The following is a 14,868-nucleotide window of genomic DNA, read 5'->3' on the forward strand; positions in this document are numbered from 1 at the left end:
TCTGGCTGCTCTGACTGTGCCAGAGACATCCCTTCACCTAAGAATGGCTTTGCAGACTTGATGCCCCAAGCAGCATAGTGTCCCAGACCTGGTAAATGGGGGTCAGATGGGAGGTTTGAATTGGTGAATGCTCCTCCCTCTTTATGCTCCATGTTGCTACTTGTCCTCTGTACCCCTAAAAATGGTCTTGTCTCCTCTTTTGGGGCTGTGGAGAAACAAAAAACACCCTCACTGCCATGACCACGCTAGAGAAGAAAAACTCCCCTCACCACATGTTCATGCTAGGGCCTTGCTTGCTGTGTTGCTGTGGCTGGTTTATTTTAATCACTGTAGTGAGGCAAAGGAGTTTGTATAGTTGCAGGAAGAAGTTCACTTTTTTATGGCTGTAATGTAGCTGTCCAGCTGCAGAGAAATAGCATTCTCGCTGATGCGGCTGCTCTACTGAGCTCAAGAGATGGTTGGAAAGGTCACTCTGCTGCTAGGCCTGGTCCCTACACCTGTGAGTTAAACTCTTTTCCTTCCTGTGGTTACAAAACTGGCACACTAGGGTTGGGAAGTCCAGTCCCTCACCCTCACGATACAGTTGTTGTGCAGAAGAGCATTCACTCCCTCCCTTACCAGACAAACTGCCCTCACGGAAAGGGATGTTTGCTTGCTTTCACAGCACAACAACAGGGAAGGGAATTCCTGGTTACACTGAACCACCCTGCATCAAGAGGGCTGTCTACATGGCTGCTGACCATTCTCACTCAGATAACTAAAAATAGTACAATGGGATTTTACCAAGCTTTCATAAAATCAAATAAAAATGTATGTGTGGGCTCAGAGCACACAGGAGATACTTCAGCCCAAAGAAAAATGTTTACAGAAAGCTAAATGCGTGAAAATGAGCTTATCATGAAAGTGACTCCTCAGGTATCAGAGTCTTTCCCAGGGGTGAACCTAGTTGCGAGTTTAGATCACTTCTGCCATCTCCCCCAGGTGAGACTCATCATGCCAACTTGTAAAGCAGTTCTCACAATACCTCCCAAAATATACGTGACTTCAGAGAACATGGATGGGCGCTGAAGAAGGAGAATGTCCAAGTGATCTAGTTTCAGAGTAACAGCCATGTTAGTCTGTATTCGCAAAAAGAAAAGGAGTACTTGTGGCACCTTAGAGACTAACCAATTTATTTGAGCATGAGCTTTCGTGAGCTACAGCTCACTTCATCGGATGCATGCCGTGGAAACTGCAGCAGACTTTATTTATACACAGAGAATATGAAAAAATACCTCCTCCCACCCCACTGTCCTGCTGGTAATAGCTTATCTAAAGTGATCATCAGGTGGGCCATTTCCAGCACAAATCCAGGTTTTCTCACCCTCCACCCCCCCACACACAAATTCACTCTCCTGCTGGTGATAGCCCATCACACATTGTAGGGAGAATGGTCACTTTGGATGAGCTATTACCAGCAGGAGAGTGAATTTGTGTGGGGGAGTGGAGGGTGAGAAAACCTGGATTTGTGCTGGAAATGGCCCACCTGATGATCACTTTAGATAAGCTATTACCAGCAGGACAGTGGGGTGGGAGGAGGTATTTTTTCATATTCTCTGTGTATAAATAAAGTCTGCTGCAGTTTCCACGGCATGCATCCGATGAAGTGAGCTGTAGCTCACGAAAGCTCATGCTCAAATAAATTGGTTAGTCTCTAAGGTGCCACAAGTACTCCTTTTCTTCAAGTGATCTAGGAGAATGAAGATTCTGGAAGTGAACTGCTAGTTAGTTAAGTTGTGTAAAGAAAAGGGTTTTGTGGAATACTGGGCCACCTTCGATAGGGAGAGGGGACTGTACAGTTTGGATGGCCTCTATGTCAGTGGAAGGATAACCAGTTTTCTTGTGAGCAGATTGGCTGGACTAGTCAGGAGAATATAACAGCAAAAGGGGAAGGTGAAAAAGAGAACAAACGAACATTAATTTAGCACAAAATCAAGATGTCAAGTACAAAATTAATCAAGGTGCCAAGGGACATGAACAGAAGATATTCTTTAATTTTCTATACACTAATGCTAGGAGCTGGTATTCCTGAAACCTGGTGGAGAGATTTACGTGACTAGAATGCTAAAAATGACTGATTATAACCTATTTAAGAAGAATTGAATGAGCAAAAAGGTTGGGGAGTGGCACTCTATGTCAAAAGTGGCATAACCTGTTTCCAAATCACTAACAACTAGGAAGCAAATAATCATGAATGCTTATGTATCAATGTTCTAACAGTTTAAGCACAGGCTAGGGGTATTGTCTGCCACCAAATTGCACTACAGGATGACTGGTTCCTTAAGCACCTTTCTAAAATATGCAGGGAAAAAAACTTATCATGGGGGACTTCAAACTGAGTGACATACTTGAAGTCTCATGCTACTAATACTAAAACTTCCTTGGAATTTCTAAGTATTATAAATGACAATTTCCTAACTCAAAGTGATGCATCTAACATGGGAGAATTCTAAATTAGACCTCTTGACAGATAAAAAGTACTTAAGCAACCACTGGGATGGGATCCGGTGGAAGTGATCATGACTGGATCATGTTTGTTATGTACAATCAGAATAAAGTCCCAAAGCTGATCACTGTTCAAGAAGGTTGATGATAAATTGGAGAGGCTTCAGACAAGAGCAACTAGAACAATTAAAGGATTAGAAAACATGCCTTATAGAGAGTGACTCCAGGGGCTCAATCTAGATTTTTTAAAAAAATATTAACGGGTGATTTGATCAGTCTATAAAAACCTACATATTGAACAGAAATTTGATAATAGAGGCTTCTTCAGACTAAGATCATGTCTACACTGCACAACTTTGTTGATATAAGGCAGCTTACGTTGACCTAACTATGGAGGTGTACACACTGCAATGCTCCTTCTGCCACTTTAACTCACCTGCTATGCCAACCTAATAAAACCACTTTGACAAAAGGCATAGAGCTTAGGGCGACATAGTTAGAGCGATGCAGTGTCAGCGTAAACCCTGTGTCGCTTACATTGACATAACTGGCTTCCAGGAGGTATCCCACAATGCCCATCATGACTATTCAGGTCACCTTTTTGAACTCCACTGCCCTACAACCAGGTACGTAAGTGGACACCCGTCCCCCGTTAAAGTCCCAGGAAGTTTTGAACTTGCTCTTCCTTTTTCCTCGGTGTGGAGAGCTCACATAGCAACTGCCCAGCTGAGTATGGTGGCTCCATGCAGCAAACTCTGGAGTACACGGGCGGTGCTGGATCTCCTGGGTCTGTGGGGAGAAGAGGCTGTGCAGGCACACTCCCTGCCCAGCCGCAGGAGCTTGTTCAGGGTGTGGAGGGGAAGGGCTATGATAGGGACATGCAGCAGTGCCATGTGAAAATCAAAGAGCTGCGGCAAGCATATCAGAAGGCAAGGGAGGCAAATAGTCGCCTCTGGTGCAGAGCCACAGACATACCACTTCTATGAGAAGGGGGCTGAGATCTCAGTGGTAGTGAATAGCCCTCCTCCCTCCCTTGAGCTTCTCTTATAGTCTGTGTTTATAATGCTTAGCACAATACTGAAGAGCAGGGCAGGATCCCATGCTTTCTGACACAGATGGCTGGCTCACAGGTTACCAGGGCAGTTGAAAAGCAGCTGGAAACCTAGTAGGATGTCTATGGAACAATGGGATTGAGACGCCTGCGTCATGGGACACTGAACCTGCCCCCATGAAGCATTGCAAACCCTTCCCAAAATACCCTGTGGCCAGTCCTGCCGACACAAGGAGCATAGTGTGGACACACAACCACGGTTTAATTACAGCGGTGGCTGTATGTTGACGTAACTTAAGTTGATTTAACTTTATAGTGTAGACATTGCCTAACAGACAGAGGTACAACAAGAACCAGTGGGTGGAAGTTGAAGCTAGACGAATTCAGACTAGAAATTAGGTGTATATTTTTAACAGTGAGGATAATTAATCATTGTAATAATTTTCAAAAGGGTTTTGACAGATTGTCCATCACCTAAAATTTTGGATGTTGTTTTAAAATAGAACATACATTTTAGAAATAATATGCAATCATGTTCAAGCATAGCTGCTGGACATGATGCAGGAATTAATTCAGGGAAGTCCTACAGTCCATGTTATGTAGGAGATCAGCTCTTTGAGAGTGTCTAGAAAAAGAAAGGTTTCAGAGTAACAGCCGTGTTAGTCTGTATTCGCAAAAAGAAAAGGAGTACTTGTGGCACCTTAGAGACTAACCAATTTATTTGAGCATGAGCTTTCGTGAGCTACAGCTCACCTCATCAGATGAAGTGAGCTGTAGCTCACAAAAGCTCATGCTCAAATAAATTGGTTAGTCTCTAAGGTGCCACAAGTACTTCTTTTCTTTTTTAGAAAAAGAAAGACCTTACTTTATTTTTCACTCACATAATCTGCAGATTTAGTAAGGAATGTGAAGAATTAGTTAACTGAACTAATAAGGGTTTGTGAATCAATATCTCTCAAACAGCTTTCAAGAGGAGGCACTGGTAACTAATTTGCTTTTAAAGGCAACAGCAACTCCAGTCAGAAAACAAGGTTTTCCCTGAACATAGTAAAAATATATGCTGCTGGGATCATATTGGCTGTGATGGTGATGGCAGGGGAATTCATGTTCCAACTTCCAGGATTGTAAGAGTTTATTCCCTCACTGGCAGGAATGATGCAGGAATCTGCAGTGCTTGGGAGTACATGCCCTTGTTTTGGAATTTAACTTTTAACCCTCAAACCACTATCCTGGGGAGCTAATTTCCTCTGGGAATGTCAGATGATATTATTGTAGGACCTCATTTAAAAAAAATAAAAATGTATTGCTATCCTTAACACTTCTGGCATATCTCCCTTTTTAGGATACAAAAGGATGCTTTTTGAAATTATTCCTATGGCACAGCCATCCCATCCACAAAATGGGACAGTTGACCGTCCTCCTGCCAAGCTGAAAGTGTAGTGTTGCCAAAATGGAACAACTGTAATGGGGGACAAATTCCAGTGCAGTGGAGGTTATTCTTGCTGTCAGTGTTGCACTACTACTATCTTGCTGTGCAGACTGTAATATTGTGCTAAGGAAATAAGGACTCACTGCATGAAACAGTTTCACTGAGAAGTTAACTGTATAACTGGGCAAATAAAAATCACAAGGGAATTTAAGCAATTGACTGCCAAGAAGGATTGATCACACTAAGGAATTAACTCCCTTAGCACTTGGATTAAACTTCTATGCTAGGGAGTTGGTAATGAAATGCTGTTTGTATTGAAATGCTTCACTAGGGAGAAGTTTACTTACTAATGAAGTAAAACTGCTTTACTAGGTCATTAGCTCCATCAATAGAACCACAACACAGGGGAATTAGTTCCCTTGCTGCTGATATGGAAGTTTACTAGAAGTTTACTCCCTCAGGGGTGAAATTCAGCATCTGCAGTGGTAAAGAAACAGACTTGCAGCCCATATGAAAGCTGTGCACTGGCTCATTGCTGAGACTGAACCATTGTATTGTGAATTTTCTACACTCCCAACTTTGAAACTTACCTCCTTCATCAATACTACAGTAATCTAAGGATTTCTCTGTTTCATAAGCTAGTTTGAACTTCTGGTATGGAAATTAACATTCAGGGCCAAATTCAGCCTGAGGAAAAGAGATACAACTGACACATAAGTCCTTCGCCCAAATTCAGTGATTACATAAATAGCGATGAAAGTTATCCATCAGGTGTAAGTAGAGAAAACAGGTCTAAGTTGCAAAGGAACTTGCATTAACTTGGCATTCAACAGGTGTGCAAAATTAGTGTATTTGTACACAGAGGAGGCTGCAGGAAGAGCAACTAGCAATAATGTGTGAGACGAAGCAGCCTCCCCTCCTTCAGTGTACACTGATTTTAAGATCTTAGGTGGGAGGGATCTTAGGCAAGATTCTGTTCTCAGTTATGCTGGTGAAAACCGGCCAATGGAAATGCAGAGCTGGTGCTCGGGGCGGGGCAGCGCGTGGAGCCCCATGGCGCCCTATCCCCCACTTAGGAGCTGGACCTGCTGCTGGCCACTTCCAGGGCACAACGCAATGTCAGAACAAGTAAAACTAGCATGCCTTAGCTAGGCAACACTGCCAATGGGACTTTTAATGGCCCAGTCAGCAGTGCTGACCAGAGCTACCACGACCCAGTGCCTTCCATTCTGTGACCCAGTACTGGGTCACGACCCACAGTTTGAAAACCACTGGCCTAGTGCATGTCTTATTAGGTGTCTGTCTCTCCCCATTCATTGTCTAGGGAGCCTAGTCACTTAAGTCAGGCTTTGTGGAACATGGTATTGTTCCTGTGATTTTCTAGATGCCTAAAAGTTGGGTACCTAGAAAAGTCCAGGCCTAAAAAACTTTGCTGTGGGGGCAGAGCCAGGGAGACAGAATACCACTAGTTTGGGAATGAGGAGTATTTTAGTATAATTTGAGCACTTTTATTTTAATACTTACTACAATATATAAGATTCAAATAACGTTAAATATGTTAAATTGGGTATGTTCAGCAATATATATCTAGCACCTTTCCTCAAAGGATTTCAAAGCACTCTATAGATATTAATTAAGCCTCATAACACCTGTGATAAATTAAGTGGGGGGAGGTAGCTCCCTTTTATGGACACCCAGTCAGCTATAAAATCCCTGTTAGTAACTGTTCTTTACTTGCTTTACCTGTGATGGCAGGGGAATCCATAGGTAAAAGGAAGAAAGTGGGCACCTGACCAAAAGAGCCAATGGGCGGGCTAGAACTTTTTAAAATTGGGAAAAAAGCGTTCCCTTTGTCTGTCTATTGTTGTTCTCCAGAGAGAGGAGACGCAGATCAGGAACAGGGCTGAACTATGCTATAGGAAGCTTTAAGCCAGGTATGAAAAACTGTCAGATCATACCTAGGGACTACTTATTTGAAACCCCCAGATATGTAAAAGTAGATCAGGGAATGTCTAGGAAGATGCTAGTAGGTTTATCTCCCCCCCCACCCCCACCCCCGCCACCTTATTGGCTTCTGGACTCCTCTGTGCTAACCCCCAAATGCTTTTGTTTTGCTTGTAACCATTAAGCTGGACCTCAAGAAAACCATTCTTGATGCTTAATTATTATATTTGCTCTTTTAAAATCTAGCAATAACCTAAGTTCCAGGTGTATTTTTTTCTTTTTGTTTTTAATAAAATTTACCTTTTTTAAGAACAGGATTGGGTTTTTTGTGTGTCTTTCCTAAGAGATTTGTGCATATGTTGTTTAATTAGCTGGTAGCAACAGCTGATTTCCTTTGTTTTTCTTTCTCAGCTCTTCCCGGGGGGGAGGGGGGGTGAAAGGGCTTGAGAGTACCCCACAGAGAGGAATTCCCAAGTGCGCTTTCCTGGGTCCAAAGGGGTTTTTTGCACTTGGGTGGTGGCATCCAAGGTCAGAGAGAAGCTGTGACCTTGGGAGTTTAATACCAGCCGGGAGTGGCCACTATTAATTTTTAGAATCCTTGTGGGCCCCCACCTTCTGCACTCAAAGTGTCAGAGTGGGGAATCAGCCTTGACAACACCCTTGTGAATCAAATAATATTTGAGCCATTATTTAGATGTGGAAAACCAAGACACAGGAAAACTAAGTGACTTGCTCAAGACAACACAGCAATTCAGCAACAAGAGCTGAGACAAGAACCCAGAGGTACTGATTCCCAGTCCCTTGTTTTATTCGGTAGACCATCTGTCTAAATATATAAATTGAACAGACTGGGAATTAGATGTCCCAGTGCCAAGAAAAAGAACTTGCACTGGAAATTAACTGATACTTTCCTAGACAAACTAAATAGCACCAGGAACTAATGCTTTCGCAGCTGGAAGAGACCACTTTTCAGTGAGATTTGTTCCATTTCATACTCCCTATGCTGTTGAGATGTCAGCATAGTGCATCAGCTTCAAAGAAAAACCCCTTTTAAATTCAATTTTATGATTTGGCAAAGGGTTAAGACCACTGCACAAGAAATCAATCCTCTTCATGTCTGGGACGAGGGGAAAACCATTCCCATTGGAACTAGAAGTGAACCCACAAAAACACCCTCTTTGGAAATAAGACATTATAATATTATGACTATTGTGAGTAACCACAATCCTACTATTGTATTTCTGACCATAAAAGCTCTCGCTAAGTGTAAAAATAACATTGTTTTATTCAATTACAGGTTTTCTTTATTTCCCAGACCATCTTGTTTCCTTTCACAATGGCTGAAAGACATTGGTACATGCTAGACCACAAAGGAGATTTGGCTTATTGAGGTCACTCTAGAAAATAACTTGAACAAGCTTGTCCAGAACAAAGCTGCCTCTCACCCATCTCTGAAAGAAATGGATCCTTCTCTTTCATTTATTTGAGCCCCCCATTGACAAGCTGACAGGCCTACAGTAGTTTGTTGCCAGGCAACCACAAAAGCAGTGATGTTTATACCATTAGGTATTAATTATTGTCATTTTTTTTGCTGTAGAAAGTTCTGAAAATATGTAATTAAACACATCATAAGAAGTAATTTTACATTCTGACGGACAAGTACTATTAATGTTTAGAAAATTCAGACAAATTCTACCAATTATTCTAAGTTGATTTACTATATCCAGCCTAATAGTTTTCCTTTTGTCATGTTAGTTTTGAGAGTTGGAATAATACGAATACATTGTGTAAAAAATCTAGGCATAAACTGTAATATTGTTTCCTTTAGTTGCCTGATGAAGGTATACAAGTTTAAAATGAAAAGGAGTACTTGTGGCACCTTAGAGACTAACCAATTTATTTGAGCATAAGCTTTTGAAGTGAGCTGTAGCTCACGAAAGCTTATGCTCAAATAAATTGGTTAGTCTCTAAGGTGCCACAAGTACTCCTTTTCTTTTTGCGAATACAGACTAACACGGCTGTTACTCTGAAACCTGTCATTATGCAAGTTTAAAATGATCTTTATAAGGATTTACTTAGGATAGGTCAAGCTGCAGGCTGGGCATAAATATATCTTTACATTTAGTGTCTGAAATCTGTAAAATAAATGTGTATACTAGGCACATGATGCCAAATAAGGAGCAGTAGCAACTCAACAGCAACTATCCCCAATAGCAGGGGATGGAATATTGTAAAACATACCATTGTTATGATTGGGTACTGCTGAAAAAATTCTGTCCTATGTAATACTGTTCTTCCATTGGACATCTGTACAGGATCACATTTTTCTCAGGAACACCCACGTATATCCAGGGTAACCCAACTGAAATCAGTGCAGTAAGTCCAGATTTACACAAGTGCAACTGAGAGAAGCATTTGGCCAATGGAAAGAAAAACTGAATTTGAACAAAACCATGGTGCTACCAGAGGTGAAAAGTAAACTGGCAGCATATTGAAGACTATAGTGAAGTGATGATGGCAAAAGTGTATATAACCACAGTGTAGCCAGAAAATTGCACCTCCACCACTTGAACTGAGTGACCAAAAAAAAAAAGTATAGAAAGAAATGTTTGAAATTTTAAACATCACAAAACACTGAGAAGTTCCAGGTCACTAAGGCATGGGTATGTGAAAGAGTGCCTATCGTTTTCTAATCAAGGGAGGGAGACAATATGGATGGGAGAGGAGGGGACCAAGACAACACAGGGGAGAAGCAGCTCTGTAAATGGAAATCTTTGTCCACATAAGAAGTTCCTCCTCCCATACCCAATTTTCTCTGCACATTCTGATTCTCCATGGCCTTGTAACTTGTGTACATTTACACCTATGCAACATGAGCAGTAAATGCTACCAAATAAGAAAGAGAGCATTTTGACACTGACTTTGCACAGGTGTAAATGGCTGCACTAGATATAAGGTGGTAGAGAACCAAACCCCTCCCTTGTATTGCTTCCCTGCTGTGCTGCCCTGGGACGGGGTTTGCTGGCAGCAAATCATACCAGTGAAATGGATATCTGCTGAACCTACACAGAATGCTTCACAGAATACCGACACAGTACACCTGGAGTATTAGTCAATATGACTGGTACTCTGCTGCTCTAAGTGTCCACAGATCTGAGTAGCAGGAAAAATGACTTGAGTGAGCAATAAAAGCAGGGTTGGGGGATCAGGAAAAAATTGAACCTCTGCTTGCTCAAGTAGGAGACAATCAGGACTCTGAACATTCAGGGGGTTACTTTAGATTAAATGGGGCCTGGCTCCATGAAAGGCTCAGGTCTGCCTCCCAGATAGTTAAGTGATGACTTGGCTGTTCCAAAGCACTGATATCTTTGTGCTGAGCTCACGAATGGCTATACTGTTCTCTGCTCCTGCTTCCAGGCAGAAGGATCTGAGCCTCAACCATTTCCCTCTACTTTTAGGTAGACAGATCATGAGATGAACTACAGTTTGCTCTCCAGTTATGGGTGGAAGATCCTTGGAACATGCTGCTCCATAATCCAAACTGTGACGGACATGTTCCCAGGTCCTGGTTTTCCAAGGATCCTGCCTTAATCCACCACAGATGCTTTTCAATAAAGCGTTATTTTCAGGAAATCAGTAAAGTAATTTACATAATTTGATGAGAGATTATTCCACATACATTCAGAGACAAGTTAGCATACTTCAATTAGTCTTCTTGGAAAAGAAAATTAATATGCAATATTAAATGCTGTAATGAACTAGAGTGCACATGTGCTCTCGTCTGGATAAAATCAGAATTGCTCAAATTTCTGTCATAGGCACTATGCTGCTAACAGAAAATAAAGAGTTTTTTTAGCTCAGAAGGTTGGGGCCAGTGCTTTTAAATCAGGTGGATCTGCTGTCACCATCAAGTTCTTAGGCGCTCACAATGTAGCACAGTAGTAACCATAAATTCCAAGGTGACCAAAGATCTGTTACAATATTAAAGATTTGATTAAACTTTCTGGCACAGCAAAAGTAATGATTAGCCAGGAGAAATGGGCAGATGTGAATCAAACCGTTACATTGTAACACAAGCTAGTCCACTGCTGCTCACCACCAATTCATGCAACTTTATAAATACTCCCTTATTTCTCTCTCTCTCTCTCATGCAATTGATCTACAGGTTTGTCTTTTCTGGTAGCTGTCTGTTTAGAAAGCATCAGTGAGAAAAGGAAAATAAATGTTTTAGACATTTTCTATTTATATTTTATTGGGAAATGCAATTGTATTCCTCGGAATCTTTTAGCATACCCTGTTGTTTGTCACAGAACACTGAGCTTAGAATCATGCCTGATGCAGTAACTCTGGTACATCTTTCCCCTCTTCTTTAGTTTTCCAATCAGAGTGAGCCAATTAGTTTTATTATTATTTTACATCTCTTTGATTAGAAATTTTTTGAAACTAACCATTGCCTTTAGTTATGTCCGTTAGTTACAACTTCCATACCGTTCCTGCTCAGATGTCTATCTTGGTAAATAATCTCTCTCTCTAATCAAGTCTTCTTCAGTAATCTATTGTCTTAGAGAATTTTGAATTCAACTTAGTCAGTACTAACATGGTGCAGCTCCATGGCTACTGAGGGCCAGCTCTTCAGCTTGCATAAACTGACTTCACCTCCAGCAAAGGGAAGGTAGCTATGCCAATTTATTACCAGCTGAGAAGCTAGTCTCAAGCCTGTGCTTTAAGTCCAGTACAGCACTCTCCATTGACCTATTTAAAAACAGAACAAAAAACCTACCCGGAAATTCCAGCTTAGTGTTCTACAATACTGGTTAATAAGAGCTTAATCCACTTGTCCTCGTAGTAGGTTTGCTAGGGCTTATACAATTATTGAACAATAAGAGCCATTCTTGCCCAGTCTTTAGCCACCAAGACTGCAGTCTAGTATCACTATCCCCAAGAACTGAATGATACTCAGATGTCTGCTGACTAGCCCCATGCTTTAAGGTGCTACCAAGATCTTGCATCCCAAGAATGTTGATTTATGGAGCACTTAAACCAGGTTAAAATGAATACATCTTTAGGAAAATTCTGGCAAGGGCAGGGTTGGAATGGAGAGAGAGAGAGAATTCACTGGAAGCTCAGTTTTAAGCACAAATACGCTTCTCTGGGGTTTCAGCCTACTTTCAGCATGGGTTCTGGTTAACTAAAATGATATAACCTTGGCAACCAGCCTTTGTCTGGGTCCCCTCTGCAGAGTTATGCCAACCCCCTGATTATACAAACTAAACCAGGTCATTCTTATGCTCTTATCCTCCACCCTATCCCCAAGCAGCTTGTTCTAGTTCCCCTCAGCTGCTCTTTAAAGTGCTGGATCTAAATAGGATCAGATGCACATAATCAGCTTCCCGCTGGGAGTGCCTCCCTATCCCGTTCTTAACTGTTTGGAAGTTAACCCCAAAACTTCATCCTCAAGAATGAAGGGCCTCTCCTTACCAACATGGACATAGCATCTCTTCTAGGGGACACCCTGTAACCTTCAGCACCCTATTCCTGTGTTTTCTTATAGTGCACCAACTTTTCCAGTTCCTCTGCTGACCACAGCCAGTATCTGGTGGTACTTCTAAGCGGGCATTCTGAACCAACTCCTCTTAGATAGGTAATATTGTTTTCTCCTGCAGTGCATCTTACCAAAGGGTCAATAGATATCCTTCCCATGAAGGATGCAATACTTCAATGACTTTACCTCAGTACAATCTAGAACTCAAATCTTATTAAAAACAAGATTTAAGAACAGAAAAAGAAAATCAAGTTAAAAAAAGAAGCTGTGCAACATCTATAGTTTTATACTTGAGCAGAGTTAAACTAGGTCAACACATCTCGGATCACTTGTAATAATGGAACAAGATGATGTTTCTAGAGTATAGTCTGTCTTAATCTAACAGGTGTTCCTTTTGGCTACTCCGCCTCTCAGAGACAATTCCCTCCTTCTTGGATTTCCTCCTCTTGTTGTCTCTCACAGCCCTGTTACACCTGGTAGATGCCTTTGGTATACCTCGTTTATTGTCATAAAACACATGCCCCACAAGTGGTGCTCTTTGGAGTCCATGCATTCAGGACTGTGTTCAGTGTTGTGCCTAGACAGTTTCAGTTCCTGTTTCCTGTCCCAATTTTGCATCTTATCCCGCCAAATAAGCATGCTCCTCTCCAAGATGTCTACCTTTGGCATATTAATTTTCATGGTTGTTGTCACCCTGAAACCAATTGTTTTTAAAGATACAGGTTTCCTTTACTCTACAATAAATCTTAACATTAATCCTACTCTATATCAAAGCTGAATTGTGGACAATGAAGCTTATGTGTCACAACCAAATCACACATGATCCACATTTAAGTGCTACTATTATCTTAATTACCTTGTTCTTATTACCAGTGGCTGGCTGGTTAGTTACCTTCCCTTTTGAGCCCTCAGTTACACCATCATTTTCCCAGTTATATGGAATAAAGTAACAGTAACAGGAATAATCCTATTTAAAGTTAACTTAGGTCTATCTTCTCTCTCCTGTCTTGGGTAGGCCCAGATATACCACTTAACTGTTATATGTAATGAGTGTGCCAGTGAAATAAAGACATGGCAATGGATTATTCCAACACAGTCAGTGCATGCTTCTCTACAGCAGTCACTTCGACTACATCTTCCCCCAGTTTATTTTCCCTGACAACTTGTTGTCACTCACCGGCCTATTGATCTAATAAGAAATTGCAATTTATCTTGTTTTTTAAAAAAATTAATATAAAAGATTAATTAGTGAACATTCTGAACTGCAGTAAGGATAATTTTACTTTCTCTGGGCTAAAGAAAGTGCACAATACTGAGTTTGGGGAACAGTGGGTTCTTAGTATTTACTGATTAGTGATCAGTCCAGCTGCATTGCAGCCAACTATGGAGAAAGATTGGGGTAAGCATTTCCCACATCTCTGAGAATAGTGTGCTTAAATAGTGTGCTTAAAAATAGTGTGCTTAAATAGTGTGCTTAAATGGGATTTAAGTCCAAATATCTAGGAGATAATGAGACTCCCACAGAAAATAGAAAAATGAGGTACAAAATAACTTCAGTATAAGAAGATGGAAATACAAACGTCACTTTTTACATCACTTTTGGAAACAGATGCCTGCTCCAGCACACATTGGTGACCAAAATATTGTAGGAAGGACAAAAGACCCTAAAAACAAAAATTCCATGAATGTTACTGATATGGACTATTTGTGGAGCATCTTCAGTGCCTAGAGTTTGTAAAGCTCATTTATCTGGTTTATTGCTGCCTTCTTAAAATGTAGATCAGTAAATCAGACTTGTCCTGCACTGCAAGCATGTTATGGTAAATAATAGCAGCAAGAACCTAAGTAACCCCAACAAACCTGGAACAACAACAACAAAGAATTTGCTGCAGCCCTGCTAAGCCTCCTGGATTTTTTCCTAAGCCATAATGTTACTTGAAAGTTTCATAATACTTCACTCTCTGTGAAACTGGTATTCTCTGGGTTTTTTTCTTGCAAATTCTTATGTTTGTTTCTAAGCTCTGAACTCCTTGTCCAAACTCTCAGAACTTTCTACCTATTTTCCTAATTAAAGTGTTTACTTATGCTCTGTTTTCCAAACATAATGGCACATTAATAAACAGGAACATAGTTCAATTTGTCAATCTTTTCTAAACATTCTGGCAATTTTAGAAAATGTTTTAGTCTGGTTGACTGCATATAATTATAGTGACCTACATGATGCAGGAATGAAAGAAATGCAGCTGAAAATAATGCATTCATTGACATAAATAAACCAAGATTGATATGAAATGAACCCACACTATTGGCACCAGCATCACTGTAGAAATAAAATGCTCTCCAGACAACATTCAAAATGCTAATGTACTGAAGACAGGCACAGAATTTGTAGGTGCAGTAGCGTAGAAGTGCCCCCAG

Source organism: Lepidochelys olivacea (genome assembly GCF_965140295.1).
Source record: "Lepidochelys olivacea isolate rLepOli2 genome assembly, chromosome: 1".
Classification (NCBI taxonomy): Eukaryota; Metazoa; Chordata; order Testudines; family Cheloniidae; genus Lepidochelys; species Lepidochelys olivacea.